Genomic DNA, 7,500 nt, shown 5'->3' with positions numbered 1-7,500 from the left:
AACCCACGTTTTTCTTTAATTCTTTCTCCTCCCTTCATAATTGATATTAAGACCTGGGATTATTACCTTTATAGACCTGATATAGACGTCAAATGGAATGAATATTTTATTTTTAAGTATTTTTTTTAATGATTTTTTTTCATAATGGCCACTTAAATAGGAACATAACCTTTGAAAGCTTTTCATCCATGCCATAAGGAAAAGATAGAAAAAAATATTGTATTCTTTCCTTCAAGCATTCCATTATCAATAAGGGCATTTTCTAGTAAACCTATACTTTCAGAGAGAAGATCGAACCGTTTCCTTTGTAGGTGACTCCCCCAACGCCATTTCATCCCTATAACTATGATGTTACTGAGGAGACGATTGTGTGGCAGGTACACGGTCACAGCAGGGAGACGCCTTCCATTTGGAAGTCTGTAATGATGGTATGCCATCGAAGGATTGATTATTCCTTGAAGAACTGAGACACTTGATTGATTGCCTTATATCTCTTTCAAGATCAATAAATTTGGAGTATGATAGATTCGAGTGATTGTGTTGGTTATTACAACAGTATATGATATTATGAGCTTTTAATATAAAGATAATTGCTTAATTATGCAAAGAAATATAAGTATGATTTAGCAATTGTATATTTTGTTATTATTAGATTATTCGAAATGTCAATAATAAAAAGTTCCATTCATATTCATCCCTAACATAACAAGAACAAACAAAATTGTCTAAAAACCTCCATTTTGTTTTTCAGGAACTTTCTGGTAGTTAATAACCCAATGGACCTCTGACCTCCAATCGCTAACATCTTTGCAAAAGTTTCATGCAAATCAGATAAGAATTGGCAACGATATAGCAGAAAGATATGTTTCGCCTTTTCATGACCTGGCCTCTGATATGTAACTTTTTCACTCGCAAAGTCTAATCATATCGTTCTTTGTTCATGGCCAATCATTCCAATACATTTCATTAGATTATGTGGAATAGTTTTTGAGCTTCGTGATTAATTTTCCACCTTTTCATGACCCTGGCCTTGACTTCTGGCCCATTCACTCGCCAAATCTTATCAATCCCACCATATATCCTGAGATTTGGGCAAAATTTTTAGACTCACATGATCCACAAACGCACAGACAGACATACAAACATACTCCCTATCAAAACCTATCGTTCGCTTCAACGTAGTTGTCGAAGATAAAAAGGATTGTGATAGTACAACCTCAATCTTCACCAGGGAATTGCCCAATATTATGTTTCTTGTAATTTTCTTACCTGATTTTAATTTGCATTACATTTTTTTTCGTTTCTGACCTTGTTTGTACTTGGTATTTGATTTATAATAACGATGGTGGAGATGGGTTGGTTTAAATTTTAAGAAAAATTATCTTGAATTCTACAGGTATAATTGCAGGAGAATTGTCTTCAATTTATATCTCTCTTCGTGGTTAAGTGCTATGTCACTGTCATACCAGTTTCCTGGACCAAAGTTTGATTCTCCGGCTGACCAGAAGCTATTGTCCTTAGGTTGATTCCCCTTTGGGTCTCTGATCCGTGGTATAAAAGAGAATCCAGACATTAAGGTATTAAGATATATGGATTATTTGGAAATGAAAACCACGTCTAAATGGGTAAAATTCATCATTAATCAAATGCCAAATACAAACACACCAACAAGCTACATTTCTTTTGATGGGTTGATTAAATTTTTAAGTAAAAATAAAACTTTCCATAATATCAATGAAAATACAATAATATAATGGAGATAGCAGATGGTTTCATCTCGATATCGAAGCTATTTTCCTATTTCAAAGTCAACGCAGTATAGGCTTATCCAAGAAAAAAAAGAATTATATATATATATATATATATATATATATATATATATATATATATATATATATGGATAAATATCAACACAACATCGTGTTCAAATAGAAATAAATTTCTACCTCATACTTGGGATCGAACGCTAGCCCCTTCTACTGAAAGGCCAGGTCGAAACCAACCATGCCACGAGAGGCCATAAAAGATATCGGAACCTGACCCTACCTAGCTGTCCGAGGATTTACCTGGCGAGACATCAGTCTCTTACCAGCGAGTTTTACCTGATATCCCGGCCCACCACGTGACACAATTGGTAGTAATTCATTCAAATTACCCCTAATGAGTCAATATTTATCCATATTGACTCATTAGGGGTAATTTGAATGAATTACTACCAATTGTGTCACGTGGTGGGCCGGGATATCAGGTAAAACTCGCTGGTAAGAGACTGATGTCTCGCCAGGTAAATCCTCGGACAGCTAGGTAGGGTCAGGTTCCGATATCTTTTATGGCCTCTCGTGGCATGGTTGGTTTCGACCTGGCCTTTCAATATATATATATATATATATATATATATATATATATATATATATATATATATATATAGTACACACCCACACACACACACGCACATATATATATATATATATATATATATATATATATATATATATATATATATATATATATATATATATATATATATATATATATATATATATATGTGTGTGTGTGTGTGTGTGTATTGTATATATATATATTCTTACCTTCGTTACTAAGTCAGGAAAGTAGAATAGAGATTATGGGTAGGCTTTTTTTATGTGAGTATTTTTGCCATCTAAGCCTGTTACAATTGCAATACAACTTTAGAGGGAAACAAAAAATATATTCAGTTAGACAAAACTGATATTTCAGTAGTCTAGCTTCTTTATTCCGAAGGAAATGAAAATGTACGCCGAGGTAGGTAATAGCTGACTTATAAATAACTATTGCATCATATCATATCTTATTTAGACTGAAAGAAAGAGAATTTATTTAGATTTTCATAAAAATCATTATTAGTTTTCGAGAGTGGAATAAAAATCTCGACGTATGTATGAAAAAAAAAATTACTTCTCTAACTTCAGATGGTTTTATTAAATTATAATAATCCAGTTGGCATGTTTTGAAAGTGCCATTCGAATGAACAATCCTTTCATGTTAAATGAAGTCAAACCGAAGCATTTTGTTTCTCAGAATAAAGAGCTTCAATGATAGAATAATATCTTTTAAATTTTAACGATATTATTTTCCGTGATCATAAACTATTATTTCCGATTATTTTCATTCGTTATTTACGTAAGATACTTAAAAAAAGAGAAACTGTTTAGCATACAACAGATCCTATCTTTCATATTTTCTGGACAATATTTAGCATATATTTTTAAAGTTCAGAAAAAAATATTTGTTTTTTCCTTTTTTATAAAATGAGAAGTTTATCATTGAAATTTACCACTAAGTAAAAAACCTATATACAATATTCATGGAGGTCTTTTCACTTATGGAATGAATACCTTGTTTCAATTCTCTTCAGTAATTCCCTATTCTCTAAATGTTCCAAAATAGTGTAACCTGAAACATTCATTCACTTATCAAAGAACTATTCACAAACACACATTTTTTTTGCCAAATGTTGCATAATGTTGCATAATGTAGCATTTGAAATATATATTTCATAATCTCTGAACATAGCTAGAAATTTTCTGCTTTGCTCTATCAGCTGAAAGACTTTGAAGTGGCATCGCTGTTTATACATTTACCGTCGCTTAACTTAGTAAATATTTCTTTGCGATCCTTTGAAGAGTCAGGTGGTTTATATTCATTTGTCTAGATCATAGGTTTTGATTATAATAGAAGAATAAAGTGACACCAAACAGAAGACATCCCTGAACACCACTGCTATGCAAGATCCTATACCAATCTTTTCAGCTTCTGCTCCCTTAAGTAGAATTAATTGTATCTCTTCAAACTTCATTGCTTCCGAAGATTAGCCAATTATGTAAACAGACACGAATCGCGTCCTCTATTTCCGTTATTGAACTAGCCAATTATAAAATTCGAGGTAGTTTAGTTGCCAAACTAGGTACTGGACGAATTCTTTAACAAACGAAAATCTGGGCAGAGAATCGTTGTTTTACACTTGATCTTGAGGCCTGGAGCTGGGTGGTTCTCTTTTCAAGATCGCTATTAATAATTTAGAATAAGACTGCGCCCTCCAACTAAATAACTTGGAGTAAGTAACTGGATTGATTGATCAATTCCATTTGTAATTTACTGGTCAAGTCAAATTCAAATTTGTTATTTCTGTTTTGATTGGTTTTGTTGTAATATACGTATTATTGTTTTTTGTAAGTCGTAATATAAGTGTAATTTAGGTCTGTTGACATTTTCTCTGTAAAAGTGAGATAAAAATGTGATTGTAATTATTTCATTTACAGAATGAAATGTCTATAACGACTTCAACGTCGTGACGTTACATGCCTCGTTCGTATGGTTGGTTGAGGTCACGGTGTCAATGGTCTTATTCTGATTGGGCAGGTGCAAGCTCCTGCAGTTGTGCTACAAATTATTACTCCTACTTGTCTTTCACGAATTCAATTGGTGTCTTGGAATTGGAATATATTGTTCAATTTTTACTTTTTCATGAAGTTTAATACTATTTTTAACTTTATGATAAAATTATTCTCCATAACTCTAAGGAGAAAAAAAAAATTATGAACAACAATATTACAACTCGGTCTACTAACAATACCATTATAATTAAAAAGAAAAAAATAGGTATCATTAATGATTTGATTACCTCTCCTACTATTCCCATAGATAGGTTTTAAAGACCCAAAAGTGAAAGTTTATGATGAAGAGAAAAAAAAATTATAATGTTTTTAATATCCTGTTGTTGTTATTATTATTATTATTATTATTATTATTATTATTATTATTAGTAGTAGTAGTAGTAGTAGTAGTAGTATTATTATTATTATCATTATTATTATCATTATTATTACTATTAGTAGTAGTGGTAGTAGTAGTAGAGGTATTATTATTATTATTATTATTATTATTATTAGTAGTAGTAGTAGTAGTAGTAGTAGTAGCAGTGGTGGTGGTAGTAGATATTATTGATATTATTGTTATCATTATTAGCTGATGTATAACCCTAGTTTGAAAAGCAGGATGGCATAAGCCTAAAGGCTCCAACAGGTAAGAATGACATGAAAGAAGTTTCTTGAATGATGTAACTTTTGAGATGGAGAGAACAAATTTATAAGTGTATTTGTCAAAGAAAGTCTTCGACTGTAAGAGAAAAGTCACATTTAATTGATTACTGAAAAAAAAAAAAAACCTCTGGATGAAGATGGTGTTGTCAAGGATGTCTTGGTTGGAAGGTCATCGAAGGAAAAGATTTATTGTTTGATATTAACCGGTTTCCTCTTTTAGTAGATCTAGTGACCTAAGTAACTCTGAATTAATTACATTTGTATATAATTATTGTGCATTAAAAAATTAGTTACACTTTTGAAGTTCTTATTTTTTTTTTAACTTTTTTACTAAACGAAGTTGAAAACAATAATTGCAAATATAAATGTCACCATTTGTGTGTATCAGAAGTAAACTTACGATTCATCTTTGCAATATCAGGTCTTACAATATAAAGCGAGGGTAGGAAGAGAAGACAATGGATTCTGGGGCTAATAAAATTTGCAGGAATAGGTCGGCATTGAGAGACAATAAACAGACAAGTGTGTATGGACTTGTCAAAGGGTTTTGTTCTGCAGTAGACTAGTAATGGATGATATTGATTAAGTTCATGGTGATGATTATATATATATATATATATATATATATATATATATATATATATATATATATATATATATATATATTTTTACGCATATATATATACATACACACATATATGTATATATATATATATATATATATATATATATATATATATATATATATATATATATATCTACATATATGTATATATATATATATATATATATATATATACATATATATATATATAAATATATATATATATATATATATACATACACATATATATATATATATATATATATATATGCGCGTATGATTTTCAAAAAGAGCCACAAGGGGTTTTTTCACATATAAGTATATTTCACATGATATATATTCTGGGAGAGAGAGAGAGAGAGAGAGAGAGAGAGAGAGAGAGAGAGAGAGAGAGAGATTTGTTACTCTGCTATATAAACATGTGATGATCTGAATAGTTTTATCTAATTGACCTTTGAAAAAAAAATGTGAAGTTGGACAAATGATTGTTTGTGTGCGTTTAGTTTCCTTAGAAATTTATTTAAAATCTAACATTGGACATCATTTTAGGTCTCTCTCTCTCTCTCTCTCTCTCTCTCTCTCTCTCTCTCTCTCTCTCTCTCTCTCTCTCTCTACTCATGTATATTTTCAAAAACAAAAGTAAAAATAAAATCATTTGCATGGAACTATGCCTCACCCCTTCTTCAAGGGAATCTTTCCCCAAGTGATATGAGCCCAAATTCAATATTGTGTAAAAGTTTTGAATCGCTGTTAAATAAAGCTGTTACCTCATCTCTGTCTTGGGAGTATCTTGTATCTAGAATGATCGCTCCGAAATAATCCTTCCATTTCTTACAAGTAGCAATGTTTAGGTCTCGGGGAATTTAATCAACATAAATATAAGTAATAAACCTTTTATGATACCCAACTAATTATTGTTGGATAAAAATGAGGGAATTTTATATCGTTCATATAGAGTTTAAATCGAAAGAAGAGAATTGTTTTTTATATAAATAAGGAAGAGCTAGGAGCATAAAACCTCTCTTTATTTTTCTCCTAAAATGATCCCCAGATGTTTATGTCCGTCATCTTCTTAGCATTTTAGCTTTCTCCATTTATCTGATAAGATTAGACGTATACTCTAAAAGTCTACGTTGAAAGTCTTATATGGACTAACCATACTAATGAGATTCTTTTTTTTTTTTTTTTACCTCTCTTCTTGAAGAATCCATGTTGCTAATTGCTCACCAAACAAACATTTGCTTCCATTCTAGTTTTACCCGTGTTAATTTGAAGTCCAATTTTTCTGCTTTATTCAAATCTATCATCTTTGGCAATTCTTCCAATGTTTCAATAAACACTACTATGTCATGTGATAATCTTATGATGTTGGGGTATTCACCATAAATAGTTATTTCCAACATTTTCCCATTCTAAATTCTAGGAAACTTCTTCTAATGATGTTGAGAATGATTTACGATGGGCGAGATCTTCCTGTCTAACTCCTTTCTCAATCAGGACTTTATCACTACATTATGTAGTATTAGGATTCATATACTTAATAAATATCGTTAAGTGTTCTAGCATAAGATTTTTCTATTCCTTGATTTGTTGAAGGACTTTCGTTACTGCTGAGATTTCGACAGAATCTTAAGCTTTATCATAGTCTATAAATGCCAGAGATAGTGGTTGGACATATCTTGTTCAATTGCCCATCAGGTATTTAATTACAGAGTTATAATCGGTAGTCGAATACCAACTTCTAAAGCCAGCCTGTTCACTAGAATGATTAAAGTCTAGTCGTCTTTATATTTATCATAATATGATCATTGTATATAT

The sequence above is a fragment of the Palaemon carinicauda genome, chromosome 3 (assembly GCF_036898095.1).
Source record: "Palaemon carinicauda isolate YSFRI2023 chromosome 3, ASM3689809v2, whole genome shotgun sequence".
Lineage (NCBI taxonomy): Eukaryota > Metazoa > Arthropoda > Malacostraca > Decapoda > Palaemonidae > Palaemon > Palaemon carinicauda.
The sequence above is the reverse complement of the archived record's forward strand: the minus strand, read 5'-3'. Positions refer to the sequence as shown.